Raw genomic sequence first — 22,571 nt, 5'->3', positions numbered from 1 at the left:
ACGAAAAGAGAAAGTAAGACGATAGAGAAGATTTCGAAATGCAACAGAGACAATAACAAACGTAATTGTTGGGTTCAAATTAATGACGATGTAAATAAAACAGAAAGAAACTTCCACATGGGAAAAATATATTAAAAATAAAGATTCCAAGACTTACCAAGCGGGAAAGCGCCGGCAGACAGGCACATGAACAAAACACACAAACACACACACAGAATTACTAGCTTTCGCAACCGATGGTTGCTTCTTCAGGAAGGAGAGGGAAAGACGAAAGGATGTGGGTTTTAAGGGAGAGGGTAAGGAGTCATTCCAATCCCGGGAGCGGAAAGACTTCCCTTAGGGGAAAAAAAGGACAGGTGTACACTCGCACACACACACACACACACACATATCCATCCGCACATACACAGACACAAGCAGACATATTTAAAGGCAAAGAGTTAAGGGCAGAGATGTCAGTCGAGGCGGAAGTACAGAGGCAAAGAAGTTGTTGAAAGACAGGTGAGGTATGAGCGGCGGCAACTTGAAATTAGCGGAGGTTGAGGCCTGGCGGATATCGAGAAGAGAGGATATACTGAAGGGCGAGTTCCCATCTCCGGAGTTCGGATAGGTAGGTGTTGGTGGGAAGTATCCAGATAACTCGGACGGTGTAACACTGTGCCAAGATGTGCTGGCCGTGCATCAAGGCATGTTTAGCCACAGGGTGATCCTCATTACCAACAAACACTGTCTGCCTGTGTCCATTCATGCGAATGGACAGTTTGTTGCTGGTCATTCCCACATAGAAAGCATCACAGTGCAGGCAGGTCAGTTGGTAAATCACGTGGGTGCTTTCACATGTGGCTCTCCCTTTGATTGTGTACACCTTCCGGGTTACAGGACTGGAGTAGGTGGTGGTGGGAGGGTGCATAGGACAGGTTTTACACCGGGGGCGGTTGCAAGGGTAGGAGCCAGAGGGTAGGGGAGGTGGTTTGGGGATTTCATAGGGATGAACCAAGAGGTTACGAAGGTTAGGTGGACGGCGGAAAGACACTCTTGGTGGAGTGGGGAGGATTTCATGAAGGATGGATCTCATTTCGGGGCAGGATTTTAGGAAGTCGTATCCCTGCTGGAGAGCCACATTCAAGGTCTGATCCAGTCCTGGGAAGTATTCTGTTACAAGTGGGGCACTTTTGGGGTTCTTCTGTGAGAGGTTCTGGGTTTGAGGGGATGAGGAAGTGGCTCTGGTTATCTGCTTCTGTACCAGGTTGGGAGGGTAGTTGCGGGATGCGAAAGCTGTTTTCAGGTTGTTGGTGTAATGGTCGAGGGATTCAGGACTGGAGCAGATTCGTTTGCCACGAAGGCCTAGGCTGTAGGGAAGGGACCGTTTGATATGGAATGGGTGGCAGCTGTCATAATGGAGGTACTGTTGCTTGTTGGTGGGTTTGATGTGGACGGATGTGTGCAGCTGGCCATTGGACAGATGGAGGTCAACATCTAGGAAAGTGGCATGGGATTTGGAGTAGGACCAGGTGAATCTGATGGAACCAAAGGAGTTGAGGTTGGAGAGGAAATTCTGGAGTTGTTCTTCACTGTGAGTCCAGATCATGAAGATGTCATCAATAAATCTGTACCAAACTTTGGGTTGGCAGGCTTGGGTAACCAAGAAGGCTTCCTCTAAGCGACCCATAAATAGGTTGGCATACGAGGGGGCCATCCTGGTACCCATGGCTGTTCCCTTTAATTGTTGGTATGTCTGGCCTTCAAAAGTGAAGAAGTTGTGGGTCAGGATGAAGCTGGCTAAGGTGACGAGGAAAGAGGTTTTAGGTAGGGTGGCAGGTGATCGGCGTGAAAGGAAGTGCTCCATTGCAGCGAGGCCCTGGACGTGCGGGATATTTGTGTATAGGGAAGTGGCATCAATGGTTACCAGGATGGTTTCTGGGGGTAACAGACTGGGTACGGATTCCAGGCGTTCGAGAAAGTGGTTGGTGTCTTTGATGAAGGATGGGAGACTGCATGTAATGGGTTGAAGGTGTTGATCTACGAAGGCAGAGATGCGTTCTGTGGGGGCTTGGTAACCAGCTACAATGGGGCGGCCAGGATGTTTGGGTTTGTGAATTTTAGGAAGTAGGTAGAAGGTAGGAGTGCGAGGTGACGGTGGGGTGAGGAGTTTCAGGTGAAAGGTTTTGTAGGGGGCCTAAGGTTCTGAGGATTCCTTGAAGCTCCGCCTGGACATCAGGAATGGGATTACTTCGGCTGTCTGAAAGCTGACGCAGTCCCTCAGCCACATACTCCCGACGATCAAGTACCACAGTCGTGGAACCCTTGTCAGCCGGAAGAATGATGATGGATCGGTCAGCTTTCAGATCACGGATAGCCTGGGATTCGGCTGTGGTGATGTTGGGAGTAGGATTAAGGTTTTTCAAGAAAGATTGAGAGGCAAGGCTGGAAGTGAGAAATTCCTGGAAGGTTTGGAGAGGGTGATTTTGAGGAAGAGGAGGTGGGTCCCGCTGTGATGGAGGACGGAACTGTTGCAGGCAGGGTTCAATTTGGATAGTGTCTTGGGGAGTTGGATCATTAGGAGTGGGATCAGGATTGTTTTTCTTCGTGGCAAAGTGATATTTCCAGCAGAGACTACGAGTGTAGGACAGTACACTGTCCTACACTCGTAGTCTCTGCTGGAAATATCACTTTGCCACGAAGAAAAACAATCCTGATCCCACTCCTAATGATCCAACTCCCCAAGACACTATCCAAATTGAACCCTGCCTGCAACAGTTCCGTCCTCCATCACAGCGGGACCCACCTCCTCTTCCTCAAAATCACCCTCTCCAAACCTTCCAGGAATTTCTCACTTCCAGCCTTGCCTCTCAATCTTTCTTGAAAAACCTTAATCCTACTCCCAACATCACCACAGCCGAATCCCAGGCTATCCGTGATCTGAAAGCTGACCGATCCATCATCATTCTTCCGGCTGACAAGGGTTCCACGACTGTGGTACTTGATCGTCGGGAGTATGTGGCTGAGGGACTGCGTCAGCTTTCAGACAACTCTACATACAAAGTTTGCCGAAGTAATCCCATTCCTGATGTCCAGGCGGAGCTTCAAGGAATCCTCAGAACCTTAGGCCCCCTACAAAACCTTTCACCTGACTCCATCAAACTCCTCACCCCACCGTCACCTCGCACTCCTACCTTCTACCTACTTCCTAAAATTCACAAACCCAAACATCCTGGCCGCCCCATTGTAGCTGGTTACCAAGCCCCCACAGAACGCATCTCTGCCTTCGTAGATCAACACCTTCAACCCATTACATGCAGTCTCCCATCCTTCATCAAAGACACCAACCACTTTCTCGAACGCCTGGAATCCGTACCCAGTCTGTTACCCCCAGAAACCATCCTGGTAACCATTGATGCCACTTCCCTATACACAAATATCCCGCACGTCCAGGGCCTCGCTGCAATGGAGCACTTCCTTTCACGCCGATCACCTGCCACCCTACCTAAAACCTCTTTCCTCGTCACCTTAGCCAGCTTCATCCTGACCCACAACTTCTTCACTTTTGAAGGCCAGACATACCAACAATTAAAGGGAACAGCCATGGGTACCAGGATGGCCCCCTCGTATGCCAACCTATTTATGGGTCGCTTAGAGGAAGCCTTCTTGGTTACCCAAGCCTGCCAACCCAAAGTTTGGTACAGATTTATTGATGACATCTTCATGATCTGGACTCACAGTGAAGAACAACTCCAGAATTTCCTCTCCAACCTCAACTCCTTTGGTTCCATCAGATTCACCTGGTCCTACTCCAAATCCCATGCCACTTTCCTAGATGTTGACCTCCATCTGTCCAATGGCCAGCTGCACACATCCGTCCACATCAAACCCACCAACAAGCAACAGTACCTCCATTATGACAGCTGCCACCCATTCCATATCAAACGGTCCCTTCCCTACAGCCTAGGCCTTCGTGGCAAACGAATCTGCTCCAGTCCTGAATCCCTCGACCATTACACCAACAACCTGAAAACAGCTTTCGCATCCCGCAACTACCCTCCCAACCTGGTACAGAAGCAGATAACCAGAGCCACTTCCTCATCCCCTCAAACCCAGAACCTCTCACAGAAGAACCCCAAAAGTGCCCCACTTGTAACAGAATACTTCCCAGGACTGGATCAGACCTTGAATGTGGCTCTCCAGCAGGGATACGACTTCCTAAAATCCTGCCCCGAAATGAGATCCATCCTTCATGAAATCCTCCCCACTCCACCAAGAGTGTCTTTCCGCCGTCCACCTAACCTTCGTAACCTCTTGGTTCATCCCTATGAAATCCCCAAACCACCTCCCCTACCCTCTGGCTCCTACCCTTGCAACCGCCCCCGGTGTAAAACCTGTCCTATGCACCCTCCCACCACCACCTACTCCAGTCCTGTAACCCGGAAGGTGTACACAATCAAAGGGAGAGCCACATGTGAAAGCACCCACGTGATTTACCAACTGACCTGCCTGCACTGTGATGCTTTCTATGTGGGAATGACCAGCAACAAACTGTCCATTCGCATGAATGGACACAGGCAGACAGTGTTTGTTGGTAATGAGGATCACCCTGTGGCTAAACATGCCTTGATGCACGGCCAGCACATCTTGGCACAGTGTTACACCGTCCGAGTTATCTGGATACTTCCCACCAACACCTACCTATCCGAACTCCGGAGATGGGAACTCGCCCTTCAGTATATCCTCTCTTCTCGATATCCGCCAGGCCTCAACCTCCGCTAATTTCAAGTTGCCGCCGCTCATACCTCACCTGTCTTTCAACAACTTCTTTGCCTCTGTACTTCCGCCTCGACTGACATCTCTGCCCTTAACTCTTTGCCTTTAAATATGTCTGCTTGTGTCTGTGTATGTGCGGATGGATATGTGTGTGTGTGTGTGTGTGTGCGAGTGTACACCTGTCCTTTTTTTCCCCTAAGGGAAGTCTTTCCGCTCCCGGGATTGGAATGACTCCTTACCCTCTCCCTTAAAACCCACATCCTTTCGTCTTTCCCTCTCCTTCCTGAAGAAGCAACCATCGGTTGCGAAAGCTAGTAATTCTGTGTGTGTGTTTGTGTGTTTTGTTCATGTGCCTGTCTGCCGGCGCTTTCCCGCTTGGTAAGTCTTGGAATCTTTATTTTTAATATATTTTTCCCATGTGGAAGTTTCTTTCTGTTTTATTTACATCGTCATTAATTTGAACCCAACAATTACGTTTGTTATTGTCTCTGTTGCATTTCGAAATCTTCTCTATCGTCTTACTTTCTCTTTTCGTTTGTACAAGAAGTTCCACTTTGTAATCATCTTCCATTTTTCCGTAATCTACCATACATTTTATCCTGCCTAATTATACTCAATAATACGTAATTTACTTCCAAACCATAACCTAAAATTTTCAACGCTTTCAACATAACCGCTGCTATAAAATCCATTGTTCCAAGTGTACAAACATTTCGTGTAAACTCGTGAATACTCTTTCACAGCTTCAGTTCCTTTCACCCATTACACAACCATCTCAGTTTTTTTTTTTTTTCAACAACTTTCGTTTTATTTCCATTCCCGTTTTTCCCACAAAACCGATCATTTTCTAGCAGCTTCCCACAGGTTTACACGTTATTATTTCTTCATCAAACAATTGTTAGCCTCATTATCATAACCTGCCAGTACATAACCAGTCCTTTGAATACATTTACACACATATTCTTCGAGATTTTATTCAAAAATTTTTTTCGAATTTTATTTTTTCGCAAATCATTTTTTCGAAACTTTTTTCGAAAAATTTTTTTGTCGAAATTTTCTTGAATTTCTCGAAATTTTCTTGAATTTCCCCACCCTTTAACGTGATCTGGAGACAACATAACTACCCAACCTTTGCACCCATTGTTGTTCACCAACCTAAGTTCAGCACATGATCAACATAGCTCATCTCAAACCAACACTTTTTCGACTTTTTTCACACCTTTATCTCTCCCTATATAAATCTCTCTTTACTTTCACTTTAACCTCATATTACCCTTTCCACCTACCAATACCATGTCAACCTCACAACATCCCTACAACGACCCCATTAAATTTTATTTACATTCCCTCCGCAAACATGCCTTCACCCTAGCCAGATTACGCTCCCATATTTTATTTACTCAGGCTTGTCTGACATTTGGCATTACTCCCAAAGGCCTCACACTTAAAGTTCCCATCTCTGGCTGCAATCCTTCTTTCCATCAGTCCTTATACCAGTTCCAAACAGCACAATCCATAGCCCTCACCCGCCTAATCCTTCACCTATACATCGACTCGGCCAATGAACACACCCGTCAACTCCTATCCCAAATCAAAGTCCTCAATCTTTCCTCTCCCGCATCCACACCGGCTGTACATAGCATCCTCCTACAGGCCAACCGCAAATTAGAACAACATGCCACCCTCCACCTCAAAAAACTATCCAATCTCCTGGTTTCCCACCTCCGGAAAGGCAACTCACTCACCCTCCACAACCTTTCCAACAAACCTCAACCTCCTCTCATTGCACACAGACCCAGTCTCTCCCATCTACTCAATCTCCCACTTCCAGCTCCACTCCCCCCAACACCTCAAAATTCTAGTCAACACAATCTGGAACCACAACACCCCAATTCAGTAGTTAACCTTTCCTCCAAACCCCTCTCCCAATCCGAAACCTCTGTCCTATCCAAAGGCCTCACCTTCAGCCCCACTCCCAGGTTCAACCAAACTGCCCTTGTCAAGGATTTACTGTCCTACACTCGTAGTCTCTGCTGGAAATATCACTTTGCCACGAAGAAAAACAATCCTGATCCCACTCCTAATGATCCAACTCCCCAAGACACTATCCAAATTGAACCCTGCCTGCAACAGTTCCGTCCTCCATCACAGCGGGACCCACCTCCTCTTCCTCAAAATCACCCTCTCCAAACCTTCCAGGAATTTCTCACTTCCAGCCTTGCCTCTCAATCTTTCTTGAAAAACCTTAATCCTACTCCCAACATCACCACAGCCGAATCCCAGGCTATCCGTGATCTGAAAGCTGACCGATCCATCATCATTCTTCCGGCTGACAAGGGTTCCACGACTGTGGTACTTGATCGTCGGGAGTATGTGGCTGAGGGACTGCGTCAGCTTTCAGACAACTCTACATACAAAGTTTGCCGAAGTAATCCCATTCCTGATGTCCAGGCGGAGCTTCAAGGAATCCTCAGAACCTTAGGCCCCCTACAAAACCTTTCACCTGACTCCATCAAACTCCTCACCCCACCGTCACCTCGCACTCCTACCTTCTACCTACTTCCTAAAATTCACAAACCCAAACATCCTGGCCGCCCCATTGTAGCTGGTTACCAAGCCCCCACAGAACGCATCTCTGCCTTCGTAGATCAACACCTTCAACCCATTACATGCAGTCTCCCATCCTTCATCAAAGACACCAACCACTTTCTCGAACGCCTGGAATCCGTACCCAGTCTGTTACCCCCAGAAACCATCCTGGTAACCATTGATGCCACTTCCCTATACACAAATATCCCGCACGTCCAGGGCCTCGCTGCAATGGAGCACTTCCTTTCACGCCGATCACCTGCCACCCTACCTAAAACCTCTTTCCTCGTCACCTTAGCCAGCTTCATCCTGACCCACAACTTCTTCACTTTTGAAGGCCAGACATACCAACAATTAAAGGGAACAGCCATGGGTACCAGGATGGCCCCCTCGTATGCCAACCTATTTATGGGTCGCTTAGAGGAAGCCTTCTTGGTTACCCAAGCCTGCCAACCCAAAGTTTGGTACAGATTTATTGATGACATCTTCATGATCTGGACTCACAGTGAAGAACAACTCCAGAATTTCCTCTCCAACCTCAACTCCTTTGGTTCCATCAGATTCACCTGGTCCTACTCCAAATCCCATGCCACTTTCCTAGATGTTGACCTCCATCTGTCCAATGGCCAGCTGCACACATCCGTCCACATCAAACCCACCAACAAGCAACAGTACCTCCATTATGACAGCTGCCACCCATTCCATATCAAACGGTCCCTTCCCTACAGCCTAGGCCTTCGTGGCAAACGAATCTGCTCCAGTCCTGAATCCCTCGACCATTACACCAACAACCTGAAAACAGCTTTCGCATCCCGCAACTACCCTCCCAACCTGGTACAGAAGCAGATAACCAGAGCCACTTCCTCATCCCCTCAAACCCAGAACCTCTCACAGAAGAACCCCAAAAGTGCCCCACTTGTAACAGAATACTTCCCAGGACTGGATCAGACCTTGAATGTGGCTCTCCAGCAGGGATACGACTTCCTAAAATCCTGCCCCGAAATGAGATCCATCCTTCATGAAATCCTCCCCACTCCACCAAGAGTGTCTTTCCGCCGTCCACCTAACCTTCGTAACCTCTTGGTTCATCCCTATGAAATCCCCAAACCACCTCCCCTACCCTCTGGCTCCTACCCTTGCAACCGCCCCCGGTGTAAAACCTGTCCTATGCACCCTCCCACCACCACCTACTCCAGTCCTGTAACCCGGAAGGTGTACACAATCAAAGGGAGAGCCACATGTGAAAGCACCCACGTGATTTACCAACTGACCTGCCTGCACTGTGATGCTTTCTATGTGGGAATGACCAGCAACAAACTGTCCATTCGCATGAATGGACACAGGCAGACAGTGTTTGTTGGTAATGAGGATCACCCTGTGGCTAAACATGCCTTGATGCACGGCCAGCACATCTTGGCACAGTGTTACACCGTCCGAGTTATCTGGATACTTCCCACCAACACCTACCTATCCGAACTCCGGAGATGGGAACTCGCCCTTCAGTATATCCTCTCTTCTCGATATCCGCCAGGCCTCAACCTCCGCTAATTTCAAGTTGCCGCCGCTCATACCTCACCTGTCTTTCAACAACTTCTTTGCCTCTGTACTTCCGCCTCGACTGACATCTCTGCCCTTAACTCTTTGCCTTTAAATATGTCTGCTTGTGTCTGTGTATGTGCGGATGGATATGTGTGTGTGTGTGTGTGCGAGTGTACACCTGTCCTTTTTTTCCCCTAAGGGAAGTCTTTCCGCTCCCGGGATTGGAATGACTCCTTACCCTCTCCCTTAAAACCCACATCCTTTCGTCTTTCCCTCTCCTTCCTGAAGAAGCAACCATCGGTTGCGAAAGCTAGTAATTCTGTGTGTGTGTTTGTGTGTTTTGTTCATGTGCCTGTCTGCCGGCGCTTTCCCGCTTGGTAAGTCTTGGAATCTTTATTTTTAATATATATATATATATATATATATATATATATATATATATATATATATATTTTAAAAACAAAGATTCCAAGACTTACCAAGCGGGAAACCGCCGGTAGATAGGCACAATGAATAAAACACACACACAGAATTTCCAGCTTTCGCAACCGGTAGCTGCTTAGTCAGGAAAGAGGGAAGGAAAAAGGAAAGATGAAAGGATGTGGGTTTTAAGGGAGAGGGTAAGGAGTCAATCCAATCCCGGGAGCGGAAAGACTTCCATTAGGGGGAAAAAAAGGACAGGTGTACACTCACACACACACACACACACACACACACACACACACACACATATCCATCCGCACATACACAGACACAAGCAGACATCTTTAAAGGCAAAGAGTAAGGGCAGAGATGTCAGTCGAGGCGGAAGTACAGAGGCAAAGAAGTTGTTGAAAGACAGGTGAGGTATGAACAGCGGCAACTTGAAATTAGCGGAGGTTGAGGCCTGGCAGATATCGAGAAGAGAGGATATACTGAAGGGCGAGTTCCCATCTCCGGAGTTCGGAGATGGTGTAACACTGTGCCAAAATGTGCTGGCCGTGCACCAAGGCATGTTTAGCCACAGGGTGATCCTCATTACCAACAAACACTGTCTGCCTATGTCCATTCATGCGAATGGACAGTTTATTGCTGGTCATTCCCACATAGAAAGCGCCACAGTGCAGGCAGGTCAGTTGGTAAATCACGTGGGTGCTTTCACACGTGGCTCTCCCTTTGATCGTGTACACCTTCCGGGTTACAGGACTGGAGTAGGTGGTGGTGGGAGGGTGCATAGGACAGGTTTTACACCGGGGGCGGTTGCAAGGGTAGGAGCCAGAGGGTAGGGAAGGTGGTTTGGGGATTTCATAGGGATGAACCAAGAGGTTACGAAGGTTAGGTGGATGGTGGAAAGACACTCTTGGTGGAGTGGGGAGGATTTCATGAAGGATGCATCTCATTTCGGGGCAGGACTTTAGGAAGTCGTATCCCTGCTGGAGAGCCACATTCAAGGTCTGATCCAGTCCTGGGAAGTATTCTGTCACAAGTGGGGCACTTTTGGGATTCTTCTGTGAGAGGTTCTGGGTTTGAGGGGATGAGGAAGTGGCTCTGGTTATCTGCTTCTGTACCAGGTCGGAAGGGTAGTTGTGGGATGCGAAAGCTGTTTTCAGGTTGTTGGTGTAATGGTCGAGGGATTCAGGACTGGAGCAGATTCGTTTGCCACGAAGGCCTAGGCTGTAGGGAAGGGACCGTTTGATATGGAATGGGTGGCAGCTCCATTATGACAGCTGCCACCCATTCCATTTTAGATTTTGCACCTCCTCCAGACTGACGCTCCCTTGCAAACACGACAGGCAGCAGGCTGTAGCAGCGCCACAGCACCCTCTGGCTAGGGTAAGGAAACAACAGAGTGTGAAGTGGCAATTTCAAAAGGAACGTGCTACAGACAAGGAGGAAACGCAGAGAGCCAACCATGAAATTTTGTCACGGTTCATGTACTTCCTGAAATTTCATGTAGAAGTCCTGTTGAAGTCTCATATGTTGTTTTTGTTCTTGAAATCTACTTGAGTCTGTAACAATGAATAATTTTGGCAGCATGTTTATGTTCAAAAATTTCATCCAGATACCTTGGTTCTTCAGTGAATTTCATTTCTGCCTTACAATCTGCAGTTGTCTCGAAACGTCATGACATTCACAGGCTTACCATGAATGTTAAGTCATTTTTGTAGTGAGGCTTTTCTTTTATCTACATTGGCTAGTGATTCTTGCAGTTGCTTCCAGTTAGTTGGCCTCAGATACTCCAGCTTCTGTGTGAAACTGTTGGTTACCTCTCTAGTCCCTCCTTAGTGTTCATTGAAAGAAGCTTAATTTTGATCTTGGAGAAATAGTGATGCTGGCCAAGATTTTAATTTTTTGTGACTTTCATGCTCTGGATCTCCTAATTTGCTTTCTTTTAGTGACATGGTCTATTTAGAACTCATTAAGTGTGGTGTTTGGTTAAATCCAAGGGTGTGTTGTTGTTGTTGGTTGTTTTTTAAAGGTGGCTGATTTAAAGATAAGACAGAATGCCTTGGGAAATTCCACAAGTCTCTTCACATTTCAGTTCCTGTGGTGAGCAGGATAGTGTCACACATTTTGTGGGATTCAATTTTTAACATGCATTAAAATCCCTAACAAGCTTGATTATATATTTCTCTGGAATATTCTAGATGATGTATCTCAGTCTTTTTCTGCATTAACCATTTGGGTCTTGTTTGTTTGGATGAATGAATAAGATCCTTATCATTGTAAATGTGCATATTCCAAAGGTAAGGTTGACTCTGTTGTCAGTGGAGGAAAGTTGGTGATTTAATCTAGAAACCTTTTGTTGACAATAAACTTGTACCAACATGAGGGGTACTTCCCATTACACACTTGACAAGTTTGCATTTAAGCATCTTGTAACCCTGAGACTGGAAGTTACATTCATCGGTAAATCTTTGTTTTTTAATTGCTTCTATTAAGTCTATGTTGAAAAAGTGTGTTATTGGGGTGTTGAAGTTGTCTGGTTTTATGAGCAAGTTCACATTAAAGTTTTCAAAGAAATTCCATTCCCTGTGGTGGATCGTGTATCTAGGCATGTCCAGTACATGAAAGCATATTGGTGCAGCAGCTACAGAAGCGGAAAGCCTGAACATGTCGGATGCACTGATGAATTGGTTGTCACCAGGGGTGGTAGCATCTGCTGAACTTTCCTCCATGCAATTAGCAATTAAAAGAATGTTGACTTGGTAAGTGATGTTTCACACTGTGTCAAGTACTACTAAAATCAGCTTTATTACTTCCAGCACTGTTCAGTTCCCGTGCCGAGCTTCCTGCTTGTTACTCAGCTCTCCATTGGGTTTCTTGGCTTAACAAGAGCATCTCTTGTAGGTGACATTCTTAGTTGGGAAAAAAGAGGCTACTGTGGTTCTCTTTCTGAAACCAGCATGTGAATATTGCTGATGGCCAACAATGATACATTACACTCCCATTTGCCTAGAGCCACTGTGAGCCCTCCCAGATAGATTCACGGGCCAATATTCTTTTAAGGAGTTGGTGTGTTGTGATCTTCAGTCCTAAGATTTGTACCATGCATTTATACACACTAGTCTATAAATTGGATAACTATTGCGAGCTATATCCACATGAATCTATTGTATTCAATCCTAAGCCTCATCTAACACCACCAACCCCATCCCCACTCATAATCTCCCTCATTACCGTATAGTATCAGCAAGTTAAATAGCCATCTTCTGAACTGAGAAAAATCTTACAAAAATTTTTACAGTTCAATAACTGTTACTTGTTATAAAGAAGAAATTCCAATACACATATCAAACTGAAGTGCCAAAGAAACTGGCATGCGTATTCAAATACAGAGATAAGTAAACAGGCAGAATATGGTGCAGGGGTTCAGCAACACCTGTATGAGACAAGTGTCTGACGCATTTGATAGACCAGTTACTGCTGCTACAGTGGCAGGCTATCAAGATTTAAGTGAGTTTGAATGTCATGTTATAGTTCGTGCTCAAGCAATGGGACACAGCATCGCTGAGGTAGGGATGACATGGGGATTTTCCTGTACCACAATTTCATGAGTGTACTGTGAATATCAGGAATCCGGTAAAATATCAAATCTCCAACATCGCTGCGGCCGGAAAAAGATCTTGCAAGAATGGGACCAACGACGACTGAAGAGAATCGTTCAATGTGACAGAAGTCAACCCTTCTGCAAATCCCTGTAGATTTCAATGCTGGGCCATCAACTACTGTCTGCATGCAAACCAATTGACAAAACATCAACAACATGGGATGGGCTTTTTGAGCTGCAGGTTAAGGCCAGTGTATTAGGATTGGAAGATGTTTATGAAGAAGATGATGCAAGCTTGGCTTTCCTTGGTAACAATAATCAGGGTTTTAGTAGTCAAGTGTTTAAGGGTCAGGGATTGGAGGTGTTTGCCAAATTACCCAATCCTATTATGTATTTATTGCAAGGGATTTCAGAGTTAATGATTGATGACTTAAGTTCAAAAGGTTTTGTGGCTTACTACTAGCCTCAAAATACATACCAGAGCCCTGCAGTTTCCCCAGTTGGTTGTGCTACGTCTTTTGTATGTTATGTAAGGGCTTCTTAGTGAAATTCTTTCTGAGGGCTTGTGCGGATGGGCTACCTTAGGTGAATTAAGAGACTTTATCATTAAACGTAAACTTTCACCAAGGGTTCGGCAGCATTTAGAGAGCCAATATTATATTATTGGCATGAGCAGGGGTCTGATGATAAACTCTCTGAGTATATACAAAAGGTTCAAATGGCGGTAAGGGCTCTCGATATGAAGGTTACTGAACGCGACTCCGTCCTAGTCATGGTCCAAGGGATGAGACCTGAGGATCGATCATGGACTCAGTTTGTTTGTAAGTCGATCTCATATACCGAGTTGAGTCAACTTGTTAGTTCTATTGAGACACTTAGTTTTGCTGATGAACACCGTTGTGCAAGCTCATCGGTGAAAGACATCTGTAGTAATGGAGCTTAAGCTAGGACCTTTTCCTTCCTGCCAATGTTGACATTTTAGGTGTGGGGTAACCAGTCCCGTGACTGTCTGCATCACTGAGCAGCTCTTTCTAGTAAATGATGTCAGAAGAGAAGGAACAACAGATGCAAGGATGGTCCACTCACGGACTGTGCCCATATTAGAGCTGTATCGGGATCATGGCTTCCCTGCTTGTGTGCCGCACTTAATCATGAGCCCGTTTGTGCCCTATTGGATTCTGGCAACGCTGTTTCCTAGTTTGATTATGATTGGTATCTTGAATATTGTGCCCTATGCAGGTTTCCTCCTTTGTCTCCTTCCATAAAGGGCAGTGAATGGACATAAGTTACCTCTGGCGGGGGAGCTAAAGGGGAACATTGCGGTAGACGATTTTTCTTGACCTATTCATTTGCTTGTAACTAAAAACCTTTCAGTTAGTTTGTTGTTGGGCTGTGACTGTTTGCAAGGTTGGCCTGGTGCTCTATTTTTCGAGTAATACATTTAGCTTTGCTTTTCGTCCTGCAGAGAAATTTGGATTCTGTTCTTGTTGTAAATCTGTTCCACTTAAGGCCGTTAGTAATATTGTTTTCCAGTTTGATTTTGGACATCTGTCTGATGTGCAGGCATCTCGTTTGCTTCAATTATTACATTATCCTCAGGTCTTGACTACTCAATTGGGGGTTACGGATCGTTTGATGGATAATGTTCCGGTCCAGCAGACCCCTTACTGCCTGTCACATCCCAAGATGTGGATATTATGTTATAAAATCAACGAGATGTTGAATAATGAGGTTATCAGACCACCTACTTCTCCATATGCTTTGCCTATACTCTCGGTCTCTAAGGAGCATGGTAAAGACTATCGACCTGTCATATATTACCATCACCTTAACCAGAAGGCCATACTGGAGTCTGTACTGATGGTTGTTCTTCACAACTGTTTCACTTGGTTCACTGGAGCACTCTATTTTTCCGCTCTGGATTTCTATCAGGCCTATTACCAGATACCACTTACTGAGGATTCTAAGCCTGTTACTGCATTTGCAACGGATTGGAATCTCTGAGCCGCAATCACGTTCCCTTTAGACTTGGCAATCACGTTCCCTTTGGACTTGCTACTGGGGCAGCAGTGCTTTCCTGTCTTTTGGATAATTTATTGGGTGATCTAAAATTTAACTGTGTTTATAATTATTTACACGACGTTTTGTCTACAGTCATGACTTTGATCAAAACTTACAACATCTGGTGTTAGTTTTAGATTGCCTTTGTGAGTCGCGATTGACTGTCAAACCTGATAAAATTAAATTATGCCATGAAAAGGTTTCCTTCCTTCGGCACTTGGTCTCGGATGATGGTATTAGGATTGATCAAGAGTGTACTGGCAGCTTAAGATGTTTTCGCCCACCACATAATAAGAAAGATTGCTAGATTTGTTGGAAAGGCCAATTATTTTCATAAATTTGTATTTAATTTTGCTCAATTAGCCGCTCTCTTTATTCGTCTGCATGGCAAGAACCTAGTGTTTCAATAGGGCAAGAGTCAGCAGGCAGCTTTTGAAGCAATTAAAACTGCTCTTAACATTCCTCCAGTTCTTGTTGTTCCCGACTTTAGTCAAAGTTTTATTGTCCAAACCAATGCATCCAGAGGTGGGATTGCTCCTATTCTTATACAGGAATTCAATGTTGATATGCGGCCAGTTGCTTATGCCTCAAGGTGTTCATCTGAGGTGGAAGTAAAGTATTCAGTTTATCAATGTGGAGCCGTAGCTGTTTTGTTTGCCCTTGAAAATTTCAAATTTTATCTAGAACATTGGGAATTTTCACTGGAGACTGATAACCAGGCGCTGAGTTGGGTTTTGGCCTGACCCAGAAAAACTGGTAGGGTGGCTCACTGGGCAGTCCGTATAGTGGCCTTTCGTTTCAAAGTTCGCCATATACATGGCGTTGACAATCAGGTCGCTGGTGCCCTCAGAGAGATGTTTTCTGAGGAGAAACAAGAACCCCTCCATTCTGAGGTAGTTACTGTGGCCAATGTCCTCTCTGAGATCCCAGAATTATTTAGCGACATCAAGGAGAAGCAGGAAGAGGATCCCTGACGGAGTGTCATTAGCGAAGCTATTCTTTCCAGAAAGCAGATGCCTGGATACGTTATAAATAGAGGCATTTTGTGTAATCCATTGGGACGACTGGTCAGTTTGAGATTTGTCTCCCTCAATGGTTGGTACATCTGGTTTTTGCTTATTTCCATGATTCGCTTGTGGGAGGTCATCTGGAGGTTGCTAAAACCATTTCCAAGGTTAGTCAATAGTTAAATTGGCCTTCTACGAGTCAGGATATTAGGAAGTTGGTAACTAGCTGCCAACTCTGCAAAATTAGTAAACCTGATAATAGGTTCTGAGCAGGGCTTTTGCAGTCTGGTTGTTGATGCTTTTAGTCATTTTCTTTGGCTTCTCCCTTGTCCGGGAGGGGGTGTCAGAACAAACCTTACTGTCCTGCATCCCACCAGAATTTTTGGGATCTTTGGGCCACCTAAAGCATTAAAGAATTAGTCAGCAATAATGCTCCTGCCTTTAAATCTCACCAGTTTAAGCAATTTTGTTTTAGTAATGGGGTTCGTCATTTCACCACTAAACCTTTTTAATTGCAGCCTTCTTTCGTGGAATGGGTTAGCCACAATTTGAAGGCGGCTCTTGTTATTTATCATTACCATTCTCCATCTAAATGGGATCAATCCTTGTCATGGTTAACTTAGCTTTTAATTCTGTCCGCCATGAGTCTTCTAGGACTACTCCTGCCTCACTTATGTTAACCTATCCTTTGAACTGTCTGCTCACCAATTTATGGCATATCAACGATCTCTTGCCTGTTAGTCATAGACACCCATTCGATCAGGAACAATTGGGAGAGTGCTAGATCCAATATTCATTGCGATCATGGCCGACACTCCTTTCAGGGACAGGTTGGGGATACAGTTTTTGTTACAAATTTTAATCCTGGAAAGCACTTCTCAGCCCAGGCTCATGGGAAGTTCGCATCACCCTTCACCGGCCCATATTGTATACAGAAGATTATAAGTCCCATCAACCTCTTGCTTAAACACTCTCATACTGGTAAAGTGCTTAAGGTTCATGTAAATCAGATTAAGCCTTTTAAGTAGGGTAATCTCTAGTTACCACCTGTTGTGTGGTTTTGGTGGGAGAGGTGATGAAATGTCATGGCTGGTTCTCTGCGTTTCCTCCTTGTCTGTAGTGCATTCCTTTTGAAATTGCTGCTTCGCGCTCTGTTGTTTCCTTACCCTAGCCAGAGGGCACTGTGGTGTTGCTGCAGACGGCTGCCTGCTGTGTTTGCGAGGGAGTGTCTGTCTGAAGCAGGAACTCTAATTGCGGACGTGTGGGAGCGTACAGGTCATGCTGTTTTGTTGATGTTTGGTGTGACTCGCATCACGTGTGTTGCATCTTTAAGGCCGTGATAGCAGCCAATGTTACTGTCTTGGTCGCAGATAGATCGAAGGAGATGAGGCATGGTTGTCCATTGAAACTCTTATCCTACGGATGTCGTCGGAATTAAAGCAAGATGTTTTGACCATTATTTTGCCTTATTTGCAAGCAACTGGGCATCCCTGTGTCTACAGTAATTCGGTAAAGATTATTTGTCCGTCGGTGTGTACATGACTGAACAAGGAGCAGTTTATTTTATGTTCACCTTATGCTCGTGTTCTGCGTGTGCTGTTTGTGAGTGTAAACTTGACTTTCACCTTTGTCTGTTGATTTTGACTGCATCGTCAAATACTGGATCCAAGAAGTGACTTTCACCTAATTAGCTGGATTCTTCCTTTTCCTTGCCACAGCACGTGTTAAAGGGCAAGGTAGAATTATAAACCTTAACTTGCTACATCCTTTGCGTGGATTCAATAACAGAGCCTAACCCGTTACCTAATTAAGGCTTGTGGTAAACAAAGGTATTTAAGTACGTTGTTTTAAAATTTTATCTGAAAAGTTTCAATGATTTATGTTGCACTTGTTGATTCTTGGGTATGAATGGATGGGTTGGCATTTCTGCCATGTAAGGGACTCCTGCTAGTTTTGATTACCTTCTGACGAGGGTCCTTGTTCAACGCTTTTCTTTAAATACACTGCTAACTTGGCTAGCGTATGTTGTGACTATTTTAAATTTATCACTGCTCAATAACCCAACACAGTTTGTTGTCCATCAGAGGTCGTGTATGCGTTATTTATTCCTTTATTCTAGTTAATCTGTAAGTATGCTATTCTTAATTTGTTATTCTAGGTAGCCATTAAGTCACCATTTTTGGGGTGTTTATATGGGATGCAGCTCCTTTGAGTATATATATTTGTTAATTTCCAATTTATTAAACAATTACAAACTGGTGGAAAAACAATAAATTGGAAATTGACCAATATGAATAACAGGAAAGTGCACCATCCACACCACCATACAGCGACAGTTAACCTCCAATAAGTTCCTTTCTTTACAATATGACATGAAGTACAGATCAATAGTGATAAAAAAATTAGATTGCGCATAATTAAGTGTTATTCATTTTAATGTTCTAGTCAATGTGTAAACTTGCTAATTATTTTCTCTTTACATGGAGTGTGCCTGCCTTGATGTTATTAGTGAGTGTTTCACAACAGTTCTTTAATGCACTGACGCGCATATTTATGTTTCTGGGAGAACTTAAAGTGTGTTCCCCTGTTGAGCTTTAACTGAAGTGCAGAAAACCGAATCATGTGTTTATTATTGTTCTAGTGCTATTATCTATCAAGTGTAATATGTTACATTTTCTTGGTCTGTTATCAAGTGTTACAATAATGCAAATTGCTGTGAAGTGATGCACTTTTTCAGTTGTTAATTTCCTATCTCCGCATTGGTTAATCTAAACTCTTAATATTTAATTGTTTAAATACTGGAGGAAGGTGCATGTGTCCCAGTACAGTCTTTAAGTACAACCTCAAGTGCTTTGATAATAAAGCTGCCTACAGTAGTAAGGATAAATGTCATATCCTGGGGAATTATTTCATATTCCTCTTCATGTGTGAGGCTCCAAAATTCAGTTACCAGTTCGAAAACAGCATATCCATCTATTCTACTTTATAATTTCTCAGAACAGAAGAGATTAGATCATACATTTACTAAAAACAACATGGCATCAGAGGAAGTCTCAATAACTGCCAAAATGTGTAAAAAAAAAAGTGGAAACAAGGCAACTGGTAAACTATCTGAAACAATCCACAACATCTGGTTAACAGATCTAACTTCATGTCGCTGGTCCTCCACACTGATTTACCCATGTCATAAGAAAAATGACAGCAAAGACATTCAAAAATTATAGAGGCACGCCTCTCCTCCTAATAATCTACGAGATTCTATTGAAAACATTTCCTCATTAGGGCAGGAAAATAAATATAAAGAAAGGTTCAGGAAACGACTTTCATATACTGAATAAATCCTTAAATGAGCTCTCTTTGGATGAAAACATTCTAGTAAGAAATTTCTAGTGACGTTCATAGATTTCAAAAAAATTAACAACGGAACTGACTGAACAACTCTTCTTGAAATTTTCAAAGAATTTGGTTTAGGCAACAAAATAAGGTGCATTGTCTAACAGACTCTTAAAGGTACCACCTCAAATGTGAAGTACATGGGAGGGATTTCAGATGCTGCTGAAATCAGTTCAGGATTTAGGCATTGATATGGACTTGTTTGCGTGTGTCAACTGTGCACTTGAGAAAGTCATCCATTAATAGTGGAGAGGAATGTTGAAAATGGGGACACAGGTTTGGCCACTGAAACATTAATTTGACACTTGACTGCCTAGTCTTTGATGATATCTCACTTTTGTTTCTGGTCAGTCATGTCTGCAGAAAAAGACAATGTACTTAAGACAAGTGACAAAGGCTCTCATCCAAGAAAATGTAATGTACAAAAAACATTGAAGTCAACATTTAGAAATTTAAGGCTAGAAAAAGAGGAAATTTGAAATACCTACAAGAATGGATAGATTACAACACCTCCACAGAAGTAGTCTCTGAATGAATGAACAGAAAAATGGGAACAACATACTTAACGGAACACATCGACAAGAAAAAAAATCAACATCCATTAACACCAAGATGCAATATTACTGCACAGTAATATGACTGGAGGACCTAACACTACAGAATGCCTTGCTATGAACAGAAAAGACATGACAGAGAAATTACACAATAAGAGAGAAATTCTAGGTTCCATCAATGAACATAGTGATATCAGAAGATTATAAACATATTAAGCCTATACACATGAAAAAACAGGCACCGTTTTATATGATCACATTGTTCATATGAGCCCTAAAAAACTGAGCAATCAGGTCCTCCATGACTTCCCCAACAAGAAAATCAAAGAGGAAAGGTTAACAGACATAGGAAAAGACCTGCAAGATGTGGCAATAAGGCAGGAGAATATCCAAAAATGAAGTTTGTGTTGCAAGGAAAGGCAGACCCACAAACTACAAGAATGTTCATTCTGCATACTGCTGTTACCAGTTACCTTGTTTATCCAAGTATAAGACGACCCTGAATCAAAACGCCCCCCCCCCCCCCCCCCCTTCTTTCTTTACAAGAAGCTCCTTGATAGTAAATTTGTTTTTAACATATTCTCACTAGTCAAAATCACAAAGTGGTTTACTGACAAACCATCTGCCAAAAAGTTAACATTATACCTATTCATAACTTATAACTTAAGCCATTTCTTGATATCTTCATTTTAATAACACAAAGAGAGAAAAAATAAACAAAAAGAAATGGTCTAAATTAATTTTTACGTTCACAATCTTTTTGCTTACAAAGCCTGGCATCTGTGGCGACACTATCTTTAATCATCATCATATTCCTAATAGCACAGATATAAAATTTATATCCTTGTTGTCACAAATATTGGTTGTTTCTGCAAGATATGTTGTAACTTCTGAGGTTGTGGTTATGGTGGGGCCTGAGAACACTGCTGTTTTTTCCAAACGCACAGCAGATTTTTCTTCTACACCAACATCAAAATATTACAATGTTTCTTAATTCCAAATATGTCTGCTCGTCGCTCTCTCACTGACTGCATAGATCCAGCAGGTGACATAACCCCTTTTGTTCCCATCATATCTCACAGTGAACGAACATCGACAACATTGCTGCATGAAATATGGAAGTGCACCACTGGTCCCTATCTAGACTTACCATCATCTGCAATTTTATAGTCCAATTATAAAGTCAAGTCAATTCTGATTATAAATGGATTTTTTTGGTAGTAACTGTTGATATAAAAAGCTTAAGTATGCACTATGTATTTCCATGGTTGGCAGCACAACAAAATTTGCTGACTGCTCACCATTTCCAGTTCTCAGCCTAGCTAGTGTAAAGATATACCATTCAACCATTCCGTATGTAGTGCTATGCTTGAGCAACTGTGAAATACACTCTGTAGTGTCTTCTAGGGTGCAGGTCATACATAACAACCGCAACTAATACATAAAGAAAAGATTGAATTCATGATTCAGACAAATTCTCAGACTTAAGTTCATCCTGCGATCTAGTGATGTCAACTCAGCGACAGATCTTGCCACTATAATTTATTCTCACAATGACAAATTATAATCAGTTTAATATTATTTATTTCATTTGTTAAACTTTTAAATCTGGGTTACTTTTCTTTCTTGTTTCAGCTGAATGTACCATCTTGTTCTAAAGTGATTAAATGCTGGTAAAATTTTTAACCGGTATTCTAATATGTGAACAGCAACCGAATTTCTGATTTGGAACCTATTACAGTCTCTCTTACCGAAATGAAATACTGACTTAGGAACAAAATCAAGCAATGATTTTTGAAGAACTGCATTTTTGCCTTTGTGTGTTACTTTACTTAAAAAGCAGTAGAAATTTTTGTGTGAGAACTGTTGTTGCAAACCTGTTCAAATACATCCCTGTAAGATGACAGAAATTAATGCCATTTCCTACAGCATTTCACTCATTTGTCAAATTTTGAGCAGACCAATAGACTGTTGTAGTGGCTAGTTTATTGTTTCTCACATATCCCTTGCACTAGTGCCACATGAGTCTGAAGTCACATGGTCAAATGTCACGTGATTGTTTGAGCAATGTCAATACCATATAGAGTGAAACTGATTTAGTACCAACAGCATTTCAGCTTCCATGTAAAATTTGACCATTTGATTCTGGTACAAATTAAATTATTTCAGAGATATATTTACTATCAGATTTCTGTGACACAGTCTGCAATAATGTTTACAGTTTGATATATGTTATCTCACTTAAAAAAGAAAGTAGCAAAATAATTATTGCGCTAAGTGTGAAAAAATGTTATATTTCTACTGCATTGTCACAGCTGTTACTAACAAAGAAATATTTAAAAAGATGTGACTGAAGTGTCACAAATTTTCTATATTTTAAGTTCAATTCAGTTTGATGAAATACAACACTGCAGAATGTGCATACAGAATGGAAACCGTTTCACACTTCAGGAACAGAAAAGCGAAAAGAACTTCAGCATGAAATTTACAAGTCATTGAAAAATCTATGCTTTTTCTCTAATGTATAATTTGACAGCTATGTGTCAAACCCCGGAGTGGTTGTGTTCAAGTTAGTTTGCTTGAGCCTAGGAGATTCACAACTGACGGCCTAAATGTGAACTAGTACAACTGTCACCTCACCTG

General features: G+C 43.3%; 1 protein-coding gene across 1 annotated transcript in view; it reads right to left on the bottom strand.

Annotated features, from left to right (window-relative positions):
• The window catches only part of LOC126324271 (male-specific lethal 3 homolog), a 157,494-nt gene that overhangs the window by 42,263 nt on the left and 92,660 nt on the right, over window positions 1-22,571 (bottom strand). The gene's annotated exons all lie outside the window — the stretch shown is intronic.

The sequence above is a fragment of the Schistocerca gregaria genome, chromosome 2 (assembly GCF_023897955.1).
Source record: "Schistocerca gregaria isolate iqSchGreg1 chromosome 2, iqSchGreg1.2, whole genome shotgun sequence".
NCBI lineage: Eukaryota > Metazoa > Arthropoda > Insecta > Orthoptera > Acrididae > Schistocerca > Schistocerca gregaria.
The sequence above is the reverse complement of the archived record's forward strand: the minus strand, read 5'-3'. Positions and strand labels throughout refer to the sequence as shown.